The sequence below is a fragment of the Rhinolophus sinicus genome, chromosome 3, assembly GCF_057876585.1.
Source record: "Rhinolophus sinicus isolate RSI-liver-muscle chromosome 3, RSI-T2T, whole genome shotgun sequence".
In the NCBI taxonomy this organism is placed as follows: domain Eukaryota; kingdom Metazoa; phylum Chordata; class Mammalia; order Chiroptera; family Rhinolophidae; genus Rhinolophus; species Rhinolophus sinicus.
The window spans coordinates 51814951-51834680 of NC_142503.1; the positions used below are offsets into that span (position 1 = coordinate 51814951).

The 19730-nt window shown below is 37.4% G+C and overlaps 1 protein-coding gene across 4 annotated transcripts in view; it reads left to right on the forward strand.

The window, feature by feature from the left end:
* Positions 1-19730, forward strand: part of ZFYVE16 (zinc finger FYVE-type containing 16) — a 119276-nt gene that overhangs the window by 55822 nt on the left and 43724 nt on the right. For 2 of the 4 annotated variants that reach the window (XM_019728201.3, XM_019728202.3), the window contains exon 2: positions 13298-13412. The gene's annotated coding sequence lies outside the window, so the exon portion shown is untranslated. Of the gene's footprint in view, positions 1-13297; positions 13413-17554; positions 17692-19730 lie in introns of those variants that run through there. The other 2 variants (XM_019728199.3, XM_019728200.3) reach the window with 2 other exon arrangements.

Genomic DNA, 19730 nt, shown 5'->3' on the forward strand with positions numbered 1-19730 from the left:
TTGCTGGGGTCTCTTAGGTTTCACAGGCAAGGTCTGTTTCATGCTGATTGTGGTGTGTTTGTTAGTATAAAATCAATGCCTTGTATTTACATAGCACCTTGAATTGAAAAGCACCATGTAAATAAATGAAGGTAGTTAACAACCACTGTTTTGGTGGTCCAGGACCAATTTTGATTGGGGAATGTAATACTTTCCACAATTATGCACTGCATAATTACTTAGGCATTTCTATTTTAAATTGTACATTTAAATGATGAACTAGTAGCTGCTCTCTCTTCTGTTTTTATTTTTACATATTTTTTTAAACTACTGATGCTAAATAACTTGAGAAGATTTGGGATTCATAGTAATTTTTATTTGAAAGAATGTTTCTCAAAACATAGCTAAATTTGTTTAAAATATAGCTTTTTATGCATGCTTTTCAAGCTTGGACTAGTACATATCAATAATCATTCCACTGAATTAAAATATCAATAAAGAAAATAGGCACACATAATACTATAGGCCTAAACTCGAAGTACCTTTACTCTGCATTGGGATAAGCAATGATATAAAATTAATTTCTGATCATCTGTGCTACTATAGCGATCAGGAGCACAGGTATTTTTAGAACAGGAGATGACCCAATAATTTTTTTTTTGTATTAAAAAATGTGTAAGATTGTTGATTGTGACATGTTTTTTTCAATTGGGGGGTGAAATCATAGGGTGCTTGTTTTTTACTCAACTGCATATTATAATTCACTTATCATTTCTTAACATATAACAACCAATACTGGAAGGAATTAGCAACAGTGAATGTCAGGCAGCAATGAGAAACCAGAATGGAACGTTAATTTGTCACAGAAAAATCCACAAAGTACAAATCTACATGTGGACATCCCCAAATGTTACTTGTGAAATTAGGCCAAATTCCTACCGAGGATTTATAACTACTGAAGATGAATGCCAGGGCTCAGGGATTTAGCAGCAAAAAGGAGAAAAGTAGGACCATGTTATACTTTCTATTCCAAGTGAAATCTATTCTTTCCTCATTTGTTGTTAACTCCCACTTGAAATCCTAGCCTCAGCACTTCTTTGGTTCATACTTTCCATTTCAGTTTCTTTGTCCATGGTGCTTGAAAAGTAATGTACAAATGTGTGTGCACGCCCTCATGTTTGTGAGCAAATAAGGCACTGGGATGCTGTTTGGATTTAAATTTTGTGGTGCCTGGGGCCTGACTCCATTATAGCCCATGTTCCTTTGCTAAAAGTGGCAGCTTCTCTTAGGAAGCAGCTTCCTCCACTCAAAACAGAGGTTCAGTAACTAGGCAAAACAGCTGCTTTGGTTTTGTTTCTCCATATTTTGTGGAATAAATGGCAGTACCTGTTCTGGATTAACTTCATTGTGGTGCTCAAGGGATATTGAAACACATGATTGCTTTGACATGATAGAATTAACGACTTGATTAGATTTTGTTTCCATGGTTCAAGTTTAGAAATAACAGTTGGAATGACATGTGAAGAAGGTACCTAATCAAGACACAGTCAGTTCCCTATGCTTGTACATAGTATTTCCTACATTCCTATATCTTTCATGTCGTCCTAAAAGCACTATGTAGGTATGAAATAAAAGCTTTTTGTGCTTATGAACAACACGAGGATTAGCAAATACCGACTAATGTGAAGGTCGGCATGGAGTGTATTAGAGAATGGAGTGGGGTAGTGGAAAGTGCTCTTAACAGACAGATGTAAGTGTGAAGCCAAGTCTCACCACTTGTCATGTTACTTCACTTGTCTGTGTTTCAGTTTTCTCCTCTGGCAAATAAGGAGTAGTAACTATGTCACACGTGGCGGCCTGCAGGGTCTCAGCTCCCACTCCCCACACAAGAACGCAGGACACTGTGAGGCCAAAAAGGAACACCAACAGAGCCATAGGTAGGGGAGTCACACCATTATAGTCTCGCTGGTGGCTGGGTTGGAGACACAGGAAGCAGGAGCCACACGATCCGCAACCTGCCATCCACTTCTCTCTGCCAACCCACCTCACTTGCTAGCTGCAATCCGCTGTGCTAACTGCAATCCACTCTTGCTAGCTCAGCCACCATCTTCTTGCTAGCCCCCATTTTTCTGCTAGTGTAGCCACAGCAGTTATATTAGTGGCCAATGGCTCACTGGTTACAACTGATGGCCAACTAGTCACAGCTGATGGCCATCTAATCACAGTTGATGGCCTTTTATTACCTGAGCCAGCACCTTTCTACGTGAGGCCGAGAGCCTGGAAACTGCACTCCTGTCTCTGTCCCCACAAAATATCTTGCAGGTTATTGTGAGGATTTGAGAAAATATTGGTGAAGTGTCTAGCTCAGTATGCAACACTTCATAGGTATTGGCCAAAACAGAAGCTACTATCTCTGGTCTTGAAAAATAAGCTCTTACATGATTCTAAAAATATTTCACTTTTTATAGAAGGTAGACAATTTTATTTTAAACTTTCAGAGTAGATATGAAAGCAAACAAATATTAGGAATGTATTGCGGGGTAAAGTCTGGTTATAAGCATAAACCTAGAGCAAGTATTAACAGCATATGGTGGGAATTTGAAACGTGGCAGTACTATTATGGTCCAGGCAGGAAAACAGAACTGGTGTATTTTAATAGAGAAAATTTAATGTGGGGAGACTCATCTTAAACATTATGGGAGACCTGAGAAGGCAATCAGAGGTCAGTGAAGCAACATAGAGCTTGCCAATGGAGGAAACAGATATTGCTCCCACAGCCAGAGGGACAAAGGGGTGGAACCGGAGCTTAGGTGGCCTGGAGAGAGATGGAGCCATGATAGAGATGGACCCCTGCCTGAGATGTCCCACAACCCACAGAGAGAAAGGAGGAGAAATATCCTGGTTTTCCCACTTCTCACCTTCCAGTCTCTGGTCATTGTTTCCTCAGTGGTCCATCCTAATTAGAAACCAGTTGTTAAAGAGCCTGGGACGGGAGTTTAGAGGGGTCAGAGCCCTGCAGTACAGAGCAGAACAGGGGAAGGGCGAGGAATGGGTCTGAGGACAAATGGGGAAACAACCAGCACAGTGATATTCAGTTATTTTCTGAGAAATTGTTTGTATGGCCTGAGACAGAATTGTTGGCAGAGAGTTTATTGCGTTTGCTTTTTTTCTTTTTCTCACGGTCAGTGCCCTCCCTCCCTGTATTTGGTGAAGGGCAGTTCTAAGGTAGTGAGATTCAAAACTGTGATGAGACTGGACGGAGGCTCACAGGTACCACAAGTCAGAGAACTGCTGGTCAGGTCCAGAACAGAAAACTATGGCACGAAAAAACAAAGGCAAGTAATGGCTTATTAGTCCAAGCAGATAAAATAGATTCTTCACTGGCAATGGATCAAAAATCAGTATTAGTGGAACAATCTGCAGTAGACTAGAGATCATGGTGGTTTGCACAAGATGGTGAGAAGTGGATATATTTTAAGGGTGGAGCCAAAAGGATTTACTGATTGTAAGTGTGGGGTGGGGGGAAAGAAGGGTGAAGGGTGATGCACAAATTTATCCTGAGGAACCAGAAGGATAAATTTGCCACTTATCGAGATGAGCAAACTGGAAAAGAAGGTTTGGGAGGATAACAAGAGTTTAGTTTATGATATGCTTAATTTTAGAACATTTTGTTTTCAAAAATTCTTTTCCCTGCTGAAACCAGGGAAATTATTAAGTGAAAGCTTACACATCTAATGTGAAACCCCATCTTGCTTCCCTCCTTTGATTCTGAGGAAGATGGAAGCCAAGATTTACTCACTCCCTTACCCCAACCCTTTCCCCAGCCCCAAGAGATTGGTATGCTACTCACTGGGGAAATTGAACTCAAGAGAAAAATCTCTGCAGATACTAATAATTAGAGATTTTCCACAGGAACCTCTAAGTCCACAATCACTCCAAAGTAATTCCTTACAAATTTCCTAGCTCTGACCATGCACACTTCCATCATATTTTTCATTTCACAAATTATATATGAAAGGACAGTTAAAAATCACAGACTTACCCTAGCCAGCGTTAGGTCCTGGGAGAGACTGGATGCCAGGAGACCCCAATTACTCCCCAGCCTCAGAATTCAGGCAAGAATTCAGGCAAGAATGTTTACTCCTGGTAAACATTGTTTCAAAAACACTTGGGGTACATCCAGTTCATAGCACCATTATGCACAATAGCTAAAACACAGAAGAAACCCAGTGTCCATCGATGGATGAGGGAATAAACAAAATTTTGTACACACATGCAATGAAATATTATTCAGCCTTAAAAAGGAAGGATCTGCTACAACATGGAAGAGCCTTGAGGACATTATGCTAAGTGAAATCAACCAGCCACAAAAAAGACAAATACTGTAAGATTCCACTTAAATGACTTAGTGGTTAAAATAGTTGAAATCATAAAAACAGAAAGCATAATGGTTTTTGCCAAGGACCGGACAGAGGGGAGAATGGGAAGTTAGTTTTTAAAGGGTATAGAGTTTCAATTTTACAAGATGAAAAGCATTATGGGGATGGATGGTGGTGATGGTTGCACAACAATGGAATGTATTTAACAGCAGTGACCTGTACCCTTAAAAACAGGTAAGATGGTAAAAACAAAACAAAACAAAAACCAAAAAACAGTTAGGGAAAGAAAACACTTGAAACTTCTGAAGAAGAGTAAAGAGGAGTTTATATAATGGCAGATGTTCTCCAAATTGCTTTTGAGCAATAATTGATCAAGAAAAAGAACAAGGTACCAAAATTGGCACAAATGAATGAAATGTGTAGAAAGAAAACCAGAACAGATAAATTAGTGGCACCTTAAAGGGGATGGTAAAATATTATTCTAGTGAAAATGATAAAGTATAATTTTTATATTTTTATCATTAAACATAAGTATATTTATTCAGTTGTGCTCAGTTTAACCAATGCTATGATTATGTTTCACTTACAATTGTGATCCACTTAACCAGGTAATATCTATGGGCAGAATAATAAAGGAGGTCATTGGAGGTCAGCTGCCAATGACCTATTGTAATAATGAAATCATCTTTTCAAATTAACAACAGAATCACTGCTTTATACTCTATTGCCTCATGCAAACAATACCAGGTTTAGTGGGGAAAAAGTAACAAAAGACATAGATGATTTAAAGAGAACTCCTCAGAAAGAAATAATATTGATAATGGTGATGAAACCCACAGTTGAATTTATCTATCTATTTAGCCAGTACTGAATGTACTGAGAGTCTGGAGGGAACATTAAAGGGTGAGATAAAATAATCTTGACTTAACTTTTTAAAAAAACCATTCTCATTAAAAATGAAATAGTACTAAAGGTAGGAGAAGAAAGAGTATATAAGAACGCTCTGTACTTTTTGCTCAATTTTTCTATAAATCAAAACTGCTTTAAAACATAAAGTCTAATTAATTTTAAAACATTTTCATGAAATAGACCTTTTAAAAATACTTTCAGCTTTATAAACCTACCAAATTTTTATGGCAATTTTGGGGGGTAATTTTATGGCAAAGCTTTTTTGTGTTACATTTCCTAAGAAAAATATAAAACAGCATGGGCGAATAAAATTACAATTGAAGAGGTCTTGTAATTTAAACAATGCAGGACATATTCTTTAGAGATTGTGTTTTTTGCTAAGTCTTCAATACACAAAATCAATTTTACTTTATTCAAAGAACACATGATGTGTAAATTAGTAATGTAAATCAAGTCACAATTTAAATCTATACATTGATCATTTTCAAGAAAGATTAAACTGAAATTTGGAATATATTTAAATGTTTGCTATTATAGTATTCAAATTCTGAGAAGATAATTCTAAATATCTTATTAAATTTATTTTAACCCTAACTCCAAAATTTTTATGTAATTACAATGACTCTCTGCAATGATAAATTTCCTTTACCTTTAAAAAAAATACATTAATGCAGAAGAAAAGAATTTCTTTCCTTAAAAGATTTTGTGTGGCTTATCCAAAAAGAGGTCTATCATTTATCTATCTGTCTATCTATCATCTATATGTTTAGGTACAATAAGGTAGATAACCATGAAAAAAGGTAAAAAGATAATCATAATGCCTATATATTAATACTTAGTGTGGTTGATCATTTGATTTGCTTAGCAAATTTAACTTCTTGACAATCAGGACCAAACCAAATAGGACAAAACCAAGAGTTTTCACTACTTTCAGAAAAGAAGAATACCTATTCCTCAAGACATACATCTAAAATGACCTTGTTTTGCTTAATAACAAAAATAAGAACAAATTTTATATGACTTTTACTTGTAATAACTTTGATCAAAGCTGGGAGTATAACATTAAAACTCAATTCAATATTGGTGATTTTGCAGCGGGCTATGTAGTTCAAGTTTGCCTTCTCGGAATCTAATTAAATCCAAGGAAGAAAACATTACCTTAAATGACTCCTCAAGAACTACTTCTCTCAGCTGAGGTTTTGATATGAGTTCAACAGCAGAAAATTCAAAAATAAACTCTGAGGAAGACCCAGGACTGCTGGTAGAGATGAATGCAGAGCCACAAACCTTGGAAGGCCCATGGGTTCTGATTGGGAACGGGCACGTTATAAGGCTGTCGTGTCTGCATATAAGTAGGTTATAGAAATAGGTATCAGTAGGCAAAGGCAGGGATTTTCCTTAAAAACTAGATTTGGATTTCCTCTAATGATCACTTGCTATCTCAGTGTTCTACACCAGAACACGCACACCCAATCATTTTGGTCTGAAAAGAAATTCATACCAAATGTAGACAAATGTCAATAATGTCCCATGGAGAATAAAACTCTGAGAGGGATAGCTCAAATATATCTCAGTTTTATTAAAGTATCTGTGGTATATTGAATTCTTCTTAAAGCTTTGGAAGCACTTCCTTGTTACACTGGTCATTTAATCTTTACAACAATCTTGTGATGCAGGTATCACTATCCTTATTTTATACATGACTAAACTAAGACTCATTATATCAACTTATACTTATCCTTAGAAGGCTTTGAAGTTGCTATTTGTGTACATATAATTATGCATGTTGTAAATACATGTGCATATTTATACAGATGAGGGTGTATATTCATTCTCAACTATATTTTAAAATTCTCAATAAAAGACATGTCTTTAGTTTCTTTTCTTAAATCCTCAATATGTAGGGAATGTGTCTGAGAAACAGCAAACCCCTAATTATTTATGTTGGTTGACAGTTTAAAGAATGAAAGATTAAACATTATGATGATAAGCGATAATAACATTTTTTCTCTAAATATAGCAATAGAGTCTGTGGTTTACTGACAAGTGCACACATTTTTTAAAAATGTCTGTGCATTCAGATGAATAATTGAAAAAGCAGCTTTGGCTAATCAAAGACAAGTTAGTCACTTGCTTGCTCAGACAATGAAAGAAAAAGAAAATACTGCAAAACCGAATAAAGATAAAATTGTAGATGTAATTTTGAGAATCCTCAGCATATGGTGACAATTGATAATTCGTAGATAAGTGAATTCATCTATTGTAGTGGTGGAGAAGAGAAGGATTTAGAACTGAGCTCTTAGGAGATCCATCATTTTGTGTTCTGATAGAGCAGAAGCTTAAAAAGAGATTTATAAGGAGCTTCTGAAAGAGCGTTGTGTCATAGAATCCAATGGAAGAGAGGGTTTCAAGAAAGAGAAAGTTTCTTTGCTAGATGCTGAGAAGCCAAGAAAGATGACGGAAAAGTGCCTAATTAGTTTAGTTTCATGGGGGTCACTGTTGGCCTTAGCAAGAAAAGTAGAATAATTAGGGAGAAGAAATTCTGGATAAGGTTGAAGATGAAAAAAGGCATTGAGAAAGTGAGTCGGCTATAGCAGACCCTCTTCCTAAAAAACATGACTAAGGAGGGGAAGCGGGAGGGTTTTTGTCTTTGACTTTGAAGGTGAAGATTATACACCGACAATGTAATCATTCATAGTGTGTTCCCGTGTCGCTGAAAGTCTGCCTTTATTCTGGAGTTACAATAATCATGCAGAGCCTGCTCAGATCCAGGCTATTTGATGAAATATTACTGTATTCTTGTAACAAGGGCACTCCCAATCGCACCTTGGTTCAAATAGAGTGTGGCAGAAACTGTTTCTTCCCAGTATCCATTCTCCCATTAGAATTTTCAGCTGGGTGCACGGCCTGCCCAAATAAAGACAGTTCTCCAGTCTTCCCTGCAATTATATGTGGCTAGGAGAATAAGTTCCGACCAAGGGATGTAAGGAAGAGTATCTTGTAGCAGCTTCAGAGACCCTTTAAGGAACAGCTTACATTAATCCTTTGACCCACGATGCCTCTTTCCTCCTTCCTGCTGGTTGAGATATGGACCTGATCATTGAAGCTAAAGTAGTCATCTTGGGACATGAGGCGACCTTCGAGAATAAAGGCCACGGATGATAGAGCGAAAAACTAGAAGGATCTACAGTCTGTGTTGACTTCATAAAACAGAGTTCCATGACAGCCTTAGTTCACTTGTATCTGGATGTTAATGCCAAGGAAAAATAAGCATCTAGTTTAAGCTGTTGCTATTTTGGGGGCTACTAACACCCTGAGCCAAATCTAAAACTAAATAATATATAGAAGGACAGCAAGAAAAGCCCAGATTGTAATAGAAATGACAAGTCATCATTGAAATGAAAATAGATTAAAAGTCACTGAAGAAAATTCTATTTAGGAAAAATAATGGCATTAATTTAAGACTAGGGATACTGTCCAGGAGTCCTTGATGTTGAGAAGGAAATGGCCAGGGAAATGACCATAATAGAGAGAAAATGTCACATGAGGAAATATGGTCCCATGTTATCCAGTTTCCTTGTACATCACTGGTCAATTACTCTTGAAAGCTTTCCCTTAAGAGGAATGCTGAGGCAGATAATTATTCCCTTTTCCTATCTAGTGTATGCTTTCATTCCTTCTTTGAACATGTTTGTGTGTGTGTGTGTGTGTGTGTGTGTGTGTGTGTGTGTATAAACCTTAACTATATGTAGTATGTATATCACAAGAGTCCGTATGGTTCTATTGGTTTTTTTGTTTGCTTTTTTGTGTTTTTTAATATTAAGGCAAATTGTAAAGCATGCAGGAAAGATTGTTCTGGTAATCACTATTTCTCTTTCTTGATTTGCAGAAGTCAAAGAAAATTTTATGAAAGAAAATTCACCTTTAAACTGACTAAAAAAATCTGTTACCAAAAAATAAGCTGATAAAAACACATCATCTCTGATAATACAGAACAGGATTTCCATTCTATTTATATGTTTTTTATTGAGAGATCACATTTATAAAACTACATACAATGGACATATCATTGTATGTAGTTTTATAAATGTAGACAAGAAATATCACATTCCCTTATTTCCTCCATCAAATGTAATCTATTCTGAGGTTGGAGGGAAACTTCAACCAATCATTTTTGGGACTCCCTTCTCTTTCTCGGTGAGATCCTGCAACAATCCTGGGCTTCTGCAATGTCAAAACCAGGACGTTGAGCTCTCCTTTGTTCTCCGTGGTTGCCGTTGCTCTGTCGACTGCAGGATGCTGCTGTGGAGCCCTGCAACCTGCCTCTGGGGCGCTGAAGATCAGCAGGCTCAGAGATACATCTCACAGGGGATCTTCCCACTGACTTCAGACTGTGCCTCTCAGTGCCAAGTTCCAGAGAGGGTCACTGCATGGTCTCTGCCACCCAGTGGTGGAATCCTTGTCTTTTCCCCAGAGGAAGAAAGCTAAAACTCTTTCTCCCAATGTTTGGAAACATGATCTCTTTTCTTGAATATACATGAGGAAAGGAGATGACAACCCCAGTTCTTATTTTTCCCTCCTAATTATGCAGTGTTAAACTTACGTAACTCAGAAAGGATGTTAACCTTTGTTTTGAGCTTGTTCTCACAAAATATCGTGATTCAAGTGAGTAACAAGTAGAATAATTAATTTCACTTCACTGATTTGAATTTCTATTCTTTTTCTGGCTCCAGTTTACACGTTAACTGGCAGTGGAATTAGATCACTAACAGTTGGTTCTTCTCCCTATAAATTGACTGATATTGTCAATTTCATCTTAACACATTTGCTCTCTGCTGAGTTTTCTTATGCCAGCTCCAAACACAAAATTAGTGTAACTGTGTACGAATATGATATGCCTGTATCTTTGAAATTTTTGTAGATGATTTCAGTTTTGCTTATCTTTAGATATATAAAAGCAAATACTAATTTTGAAAAACTTTTCTTACTGACCTGTTTTATGACTTGATAGAAAAAAGTAGAAATCTAACATTAGAATTGTAAGTAAATCCTAATCTGATTTAAATTTAATTATGATTCCTTTGACTATTTTAATAATATTTTTAGAATTATGATTATGGCAATAGATATGACATGGGTTTATTATGGTATTAAACAATGGAATTAACAATAGTGAAAATACTTAAATTTGTTTACAAAAATACCAAAAGGACTAGTGAACTGGTTTAGTATCGTACATACGTATTATATACATCCCCCCCCCCCAACCACCATTGGTCTTATTTCGAGGATAAAAGGGAACCAACGCATTCTTCTGAAAACTGTCAGTAAAGTAAAAGGTCAGTGATTTAACTTCCCTTTCCTGTATGAACTATATTTCAAGAAAACTAAATAGTTGTTGAGGGAATTTCTTATTGTACTGTACTCACCCTTCTTCTTCTTGAGGTACATTGGTGGAACTATTCCATAAATAAGATGGCTGTCACCCACACTTTCTTATTATGATGCCAGAACACAGACAGATAATTTTTGTTTTTGCGAGCAAGTGGGTTTTTCGCTCTGTACAGTACACCTGGTTTTATCATATGCTCTGCAGTATTGCCACATCATGCCAGATAATCTGTCCTTCCATGTTTGTTTGTTTTTTAATATTCTTCCATGTTTTATGCCCTGGAGTCTCCTTTGCACTTTTATGAATGTAGGTTCTATTGGACGTCTTCTTCGAAAAGAGCCTCGTTTCATCACAATTGTGACTTACTTTGGATGGTATTCTTTCTTCTTAATCAACTTCTTCAAAACTGCCAGGAATGTGGCAGCAGCTTCTTCATAGGCAGTCGCAGCCTCTCTAGTAATTTTGATATTTTTCAGTCCAAATCTATTCCTGAATCTGTGTAACCATCCCTTACTTGCAGTAAATGGCTTGGTTTCGGGGGATCCCTTGTTAAAGCCAATGTGTAGGCCCAATGCTTTCTGGTGCAACATGTTGCCATCATTGGAACATGTTTTCTGTTCATGTCACCCACCCACAAATCTCATGACTTTTCCATCTTAACTAAGCAACTTCTCTCTCTCCATGGCCGTAAATTTTGCACTTTGAGGTTCAACAGCAAAACGAGCACAGATTTCTTTCTCCTTCTTCATAATTTCACTAATGGAAGATTCATTCTTACTATAGATCTTAGCAACCTCCTCATACAATTTTTTTCTTTCCTTGTTAGGTCGAAAGCTTTCAACTTTTCACTTAAAGGAATCATTTTATGGCTTCTGTTTGGCATATCTGAATTGCCAACATCATCACTCTTGTGTTTGGGACCATTATTTAGTAAAATAAGGGTTACTTGGACACAAACACTGCAATACCTTCACAGTTCATCTAATAACCAAGATGGTAGCTACCGTGTTTCCCCAAAAATAAGACCTAGCCAGACAATCAGCTCTAATGCATCTTTTGGAGCAAAAATTAATAAGCAAAAATCAAGTATAGTAAAATAAGACCGGGTCATAATATAATATAATATAATATAATATAATATAATATAATATAATATAATATAATACAATACATATAATAAATACAATAAAATAAAATATAATACTGGGTATTATGTTAATTTTTGCTCCGAAAGACACATTAGAGCTGGCTAGGTCTTATTTTCGGGAAAACACAGTATATGACTAACGGGCATATACAACACAGATATGCTGGACAAAAGGATGATTCATGTCCCAAGCGGGATGGAACTGGACGGCACGAGATGTCATCATGCTATCAGAACAGTGCTCAATTTAAAACTTATAAATTGTTTCTTTCTGTAATTTTCCATTTAATATTTCCAGACCACTGTTGACCGTGGGTAACTGAAACTGTGTGAAGTGAAACATGAACAAGGGGAGGACTACCGTACCACTTATGAAGTAGCATTGCCAAAAAACGAAACCTGTCAAACTAGGCCTCTAGATCTATCTAATAGTTTATAGGAAACATAGGGGCAAGAGAAACATGTTAAATGATACCATGGGGAGCTGGGCACAGAAAAATCCAAATACTGAAACTTCTACAAGTCAAAGATCTGATTTATCAAAAATTAAGTTGCAAGGAACAAAAAAGAAAGTAATATTATTACACTCTCCAACCAATCTCAACATGTGTTACTTTAGTTGGATTTTGACTCCTACAAAGTATTTCAAAATTATAACATTTTGAAACAATTGGAAATATGAACGAGTGCCTAAATACTTAGCATTATTGAATAATTATTGTTAAATTTTTCAGATGTGATAATGGTATTGTTATGCTTTTGTAAAAAGCTATTTTCTTTAGAGATGCATATTGAAATACTTATGAATTAAGTGATATGACGCATGGAATTTGCTTCAAAATAATATGGGTGGGTAAGTGTATGGATGAAACAAAATTGTCCATATTAAAGCTGGGTGAAGGTATTGGCTACAAGGGAGTTCATCGCATTACCATTTTTACTTTGTAAAGTGCTTATCTTTTAAATTTACCTATAGAAAAATTTAGAGGTGAAAAGGTATAATACATGAGATATGCCTCAAAATAATCCAGCTGTGAGGGGAGGGGTAGAGTGGGTGAATCTATAGATAAAATAAGACATGTGACCATTTGTTGATGTTAAAACTGAGAGGTAGATAAATGGTTTGTTGCACTGTCTCTCCACTTTTATATGTGATTGACACTTTCCACAATACAAAAAATTAAAAGAAAAATATTCTCTATCACCCTGAGAAGTAGAATTTATCTCACTTACAATGAGATAAATTTATTTATCTGGCAAATCATAATTCTGAGTATAGAGTTTCTGTTGTGAGGGAAAAACACATTAGGAAACAATGCTATGCAGATAGCCTCCTTGAGGCATTGCCCTAGTGTATAATGCAGAATAGCCACCCTCAAATCTCAGAGGCATAAAACAAAGTTTATCTGCCAAGACAAGCTCAGTTTTTATTGCAGTAAGAAATCACCCCAAAAATCTGTGGCATATAACAAGGTTTATTTCTTGTTCCAGACGTGCTCTGTTCATTGGAATCCCTCAAGGACTCAAACTGATGGAGCAGCCACAATATCAAGCCCTGCCTATTGCTGAGCCAGAGGGAAAGGAGGCTGTGAAGCATCTCACATCGGTGAGTAAAGGATCCAGTCTGGAAATGACACATATCACTTCTCACAATTCATTTTCCTGAATCAGTCACATGGCCTTACTCAACCACAAGAGGGCCATAAAGTACATTGCATCATAGGCCCAGAAGAGAGGAGAACTGGAAATATTTGGCAAGTATTCAAGTGACTTCTTCTCTAAAACCTTCTGTGTCATAATGTTGAAACTGTATCACACTTGAGCCCTGGGAATGACTGTACCTTGTTGCCACCTCTAAGACAGTATCCAGACACAAGTTATTTCTCTCTTATGACTCACAGTCTTGCAATAAATACACTGTATGCAGAGATTGTATAATGAATGTAATTATTTGACTCAGTTATGAATTCAGCAATACTTTTTAGAAAGTGTTCCATTTTTCCCTCTTGGTTTATTAAAGTAATATATTTTTGTAAATACTTGGAAAATATGAAAAGCTAGAAAGGGGAGAAATCACTCATAATATCACCTTCGAAAGATAATCGCAGTTAACATTTTAGTGGATTCCTTCTAAACTTTTTTATGCATTAAAAAAACTAGCTTTCATGGTCACCAAAACTATAACCATTTCTTCATTAGTGACATTGCTCCAAATACCTGATCTAACTGGCCCTGGCCAGCAGGTAATTTTTTAAAAAGATATTTGGCCCTTTTCCCCATAACGTGAATGTTTTAACATGGTTATGTAGCACTTAAATACTAATGGTTAACTAACAGTTCCAGGCCACATTCTGTGTTTTGGAGCAATCAATCCCTAGTTCTAAAATTGCTTGTTAGTATAAGACCAGCCATGAAACAAATGAATAATTGTAATAGTTATTTTCATTTGCTTCTGGTATTTTCTCCACCCAGATTACTTATGAAAAGGGAACAGCTTTGGAAGTTCATATTACTGTGGAATTTAAGTCTCTTAAAATCATCAAGATTCTGGTTACCTTTCAAAATAATAAACTGATGATGATCCAAGTAATGACTATTTAGTCTAGGGAATAACTTAGCCAAATATGTAATTAGGTTGGTGCAAAATTGCAGTTTTTGCAATTATTTTTAACCTTTTAAACTGCAATTACTTTTGCACCAACCTAATACTACAATTGGGATGATTTCCTCAAGTCCAGAAACCATTTAGTTATAAATTGGATCCTTAGAGGTTAAAGATGATACATGGAATTTTTCAGCAATTATTACTCAAACTTTTCCAAGAACTCTTTTCTTTTCTTTTTTTTTTAATTAAAGTTTATTGGGGTGACAATTGTTAGTAAAGTTACATAGATTTCAGGTGTACAACTCTGTATTACATCATCTATAAATCCCATTGTGTGTTCACCACCCAGAGTCAGTTCTCCTTCCATCACCATATATTTGATCCCCCTTACCCTCATCTACACCCCCCTCCCCCTTACCCTCTGGTAACCACTAAACTATTGTCTGTGTCTATGAGTTTCTGTTTCTCATTTGTCTTGTTCTTTTGTTGTTTTTGGTTTCTATACCACATATCAGTGAAATCATATGGTTCTCTGCTTTTTCTGACTTATTTCGCTTAGCATTATATTCTCAGGATCCATTCATGTTGTCACAAATGGTCCTATTTCATCTCTTCTTACCGCCGAATAGTATTCCATTGTGTATATACACCACAACTTCTTTACCCATTCATCTATCGAAGGACATTTTGGTTGTTTCCAAGTCTTGGCCAACGTAAATAAAGCTGCACTTAACATTGGAGCACACATGTCTTTATGGATAAATGTTTTCAGATTTTTTGGGTAGATACCCAGGAGAGGGATTGCTGGGTCATACAGTAATTCTATTTTTAATTTTTTGAGGAACCTCCACACTGTCTTTCATAGCGGCTGCACCAGTCTGCATTCCCACCAACAGTGTATGAGGGTTCCTTTTTCTCCACAGCCTCTCCAACACTTGTTACTATTTGTCTTGTTGATGATAGCCATTCTAACTGGGGTGAGGTGATATCTCATTGTTGTTTTTATTTGCATTTCTCTGATGATTAGTGATGTTGAGCATTTTTTCATATGTCTATTTGACATTTGTATGTCCTCTTTGGAGAAATGTCTCTTCAGGTCCTCTGCCCATTTTTCAAATGGGTTGTTTGTTTTTTTGTTGTTGAGTTGTATGAGTCCAAGAACTCTTTTCGATACTACATTTGTTATGTAGATTTCTTCTCTACTCCACTCAACAAAAGAAGTCACAGAAATTTAATTGATCCAGAATCAACACAAAGATCTTGTAATCTTATTTTATTACAGCAATTTCTCAACTATTTATGCTAGTAAATAAAAGAATGACACTGTGGATTGTGAACTCCGGAACAAAAGTCATGAATTATCCATCTTTATAATCCTTACAACGGCTAGCATAATGCACTACACAGAGGAAACACCCATAAAAAAATAAATGTGATACAAAGTATAATTGAATTTGTGTATGAAAGACATTTGTGTTCTGGGTAACTTATTTACTTTCCTTAATGTTATTCCATATAAATCTTTGTATTCTGGCATATCTCCTTATAATCTCTAGAAGGAAAATTATTGAATTTTGTCATGTGAACATTTAATATGACAAATAACTTCCCAAAATCTTTGTCCTAATTTAGATCCCCAACAGGATATATGAGTGCCCATATCACTCTACCCTAACCAATGGAGTTTATTCATATTTTAAACACACTGACTAATTAGATCCATGGGAAATAATATTTCTTTTGTCTTCATGTCATTACTGAGTTTGAATATTAATAAAATATATAGTAGGCATTTAAATTTCCTATTTTGTGAATTGATTATTCATGTATATACATTTCCCATTTATCTATTTAAGGTCTTAGTGTTTTCTATTTTTATTCTTTGTCGTTATACTGTACTATATACTTTTATCCCAAATATGCACTTGAATATGTGAGCCTGTTATTAGACTGTGGTCCAATAAAGACAATGATCCCATTTTATCTGTGAACAATACAATACACAACACATGGTAGACAAAATGTATACTGTACTTGTAGAATTATTCTTACCTAGGATAAAATGAGATAATAAGCACAGCATCTAACAGTGCCTGTCACATAGCAGATGTTCAATACATTATTTTAAGCTATCAATAGTTTCACTATTGAACTAAAACTACACACTTCCCTTTCAGGGTTTTAGAAAATCAAGATGAGACAAAGAAAATCAAGACGAATTATCTTTTGAACCTACAGTTGTAAATTGCAGATTTAGGATTTGAACATTGATTCTTAACTCTTTCACCACAAATCACATCTGACTGAAACACTTCTGAGATATTGTAACTCTTGACATTTTTGATAGACCCGTAGGAAATTGGGGCTGGTAAAACCTTTTGGCAGCTGATGGATTCTTTCCCCCCAGCCTGTAATCACATCCTGACCCCACATAGAGATGACTCGTAGTCCCTTATTTAAATGTATAGGAAACAAACTTGTGGTAAAAATAGTGAAGCTCAACAAGCACAAATACGCATCACATGAGTGACATTTTTTGCTTCATCAGATTAGTTTGCTTTTGTTTTTAGAAAGGAGAGGCAGCTGTTTTTGAGGCCACTGTTAAAAAAGCAGAACTAAAGCAACGAGATGGGAAAAGCCAGTGCGCCGGAGGGTCTGAAGCTCGGTGGGTTAGGAGCATTTTCAGTGTTGCAGGGGAAGGGAGGCGGCGTTGCAAAACCAGTCTGCAGTAACAAGTTAGGTTTTCGAGGACAGCAGCGCGCGGAGCAGGCCGGGTTTGCCGTCTGGCAGGCGGGTATGTCCCGTAAAGACCCGCACGCTGCGCGGGCTCCGAGGCTGCAGGAGGCTGGGGGCGGGGGAAGCTGCATCGAGGTCAGCGAAGGGCAAAGGAAGCCGGACGCTGACGCGGGTCGCCTCCCGATCTCGGTTCCAAAGCATCTGGTGGGAAACCGAGTCCAGATCTAAGGCCGATCTTCAGCTGTCGCCGTCAGCCCAGAACCCTCTCAAGCACTTCCGGTAGGAAGCCCGGCGCCCCCCGCTCAGACCCTGCAGCGCAGCGCGCAGGCGCCTCGGACAAGGGAGGCCGCGGACGCGGACGGAGGGGGCGTGTGAGCCGTAGGAAAGCCTGCGCTGCGCCTGCGCGGCCTGCTCTCTCCCAGGGCCGTGAAACTAATCTGGAGCAGGCGTCGCTCACTCCCGGGACTCCGGGTCGGGGCTGCTCTTCACGCCTCAGCGCCGCGTCGCGTCGAGTCCCCAGAGAGCTCCGCGGGGGTGTGGGGAGGTAAGAGCCCCTTGTAAGAGGCATCTTGGCCTCTTCTCACGCCTGCTGCCTTCACGGAGGGGGCGGGGTAACTGCTGGACGCTCTGCCTCTAGGCTCTGGGTCTGGCCGGCCCTCTTCCTCCCGGGGGCCGAGTCTGGGCCCTTGGATCCGTTCTTTTTTCGATCCCCCTGAGCTGCTCGGGGAATCACGACCCTCAAACCTCTTGTCCCGTCGGTAACGCCTGGAAGGCCGGATCACGCCAGGCGGGGAATCTCGGCGGCTGTTTGCCGGGTCCCACCTACTCGGGTCGCCCGGAGTGCTCGGCTCTGCGGGGGGAGCTCTCCGGGGTGCCGTGGCGGGTGGAGGGAGAAGCGCCCCCAGGGCTGCCTGCCTCGCTTGGGTAGGGGCTGCGCCGGTGGAGGGAAGTGCCGTTCCCGGGAAGTGGTAGCCTCTGCCCTGAAAGGACTCGGCCCCCGACAAGGAATCTGTCATCGCCGCGGGCGCTCTCGTAAAAGCCCATTCCCGTACCGGGGCATTTTCTCATCAGTTTAGACAGGAAGGATGCGGTAGTGTTCCTTCCACAATACCTTTTCTTTGGTACCGTTGGAAAATTCTAAAAGATGAACTAACTTTTAAACTAGTAGCTTATTTGTATTACTGTGATAGTAAATTATTATATTCCAGACTAAGGGTGTTCTTGTTAGACTCAATGGAAACCAGCCCGTAAGTTTGATAAGTTAATGTTTTTATTTAACAAAATAGGCAATTTGTCGGTCGAGTTAGCTTCCTTTATTATTTTGAGCTTGTTGTCTTTCGAATTGGCAGAAGTTTCATGGTTTGGTCTAGTAGAAATATTGCATCATTTTCCACTTAATTCCTGTTTTTTTGGTTCCCTGGATATTAAACTGCATGCTTAGTGTCAAAAAATTATAAATATAATAATGAATAAGGAAAAATAATCAACTATAATTCCATTATCTAAAGGTAATCAACCACAGTTAGTATTTTGACTTTTCACCTTCGAGTCTTTTTCCCCCCATATTTTCTTGATTAAGATGAGTTTTTTTACGTACAGTTGGATTGCCTGCTTTTCTTGCCTAAAATTATGTTTTAAGCATTTCCCAAAATGTTAAAAAAAACTTCATAAACATAACTTTATGATTTTTTTATTACATAAGTAATAAATACATGAGCAGAATATTGTTTGAAACAGTTACATTATGGATAAAGCTAAATTCCTATTTAATTATCGTCCCCAATCATAATATTACACAATATGATGGTATGACAGTTTATTTAACCAAATGGGTCTAAGGACTTCTTACACACCTAAAAATGCTTTTTATTGAAAAAACAATGTAATAGTTAGACATTTACACCCTTCACAAAGTGATAACCTCCCTCCCCCAATCTACTACCCCTCTGTCATCGTATATTGCTGTTACAATTCCATTGACTTTATTCCCTATGTAAATTTCTTGAAGACCAAGAGTTTTTCGTTTTCAATGCAGTATATTAACCATTTTACAAATTAAAACTACTCAGAAAATTTAAAAATTTTTATTCATTGAAAATAACAATAATAAAGCCGTTAAATAATATTGTTGAAAAATAACTATATTTTCTTTTAAAAATTTAGTGAGAGTTGTTTACATTGTTTTACATTTTTGCAGATCACTTTAAATGTCTGGCTTTATAGAAGACAGCTGGGTTCTCATATTTGCTTCTCTGTTCATTCTTGTGTGCTGTCTTGTTGAGGCTGGAGCATATTAAAAAAATCCAGCTTTGCAAAGATAGATAACTTGGAAAAAGAAGGACCTCACAGACCCCCTAAAAAGCTTTTGGGGACTTCCAGGAGCCCTTAGACCCCAGTTTGAGAAAGCTGATTTAATCATTCTTGCATTGATGGGCTATTAGGTTCTTTGCAGTTTTACACTGTTACAAACATTGCAACATTGAAAGTTCTTTGTGATGTGCTCTTGTGCACAAGTGCTAGCTAGTTTTTCTCTAGAAGTAGAATTGCAAAGTCATAGATGATGTACTTTTTAAAGTTTTGATA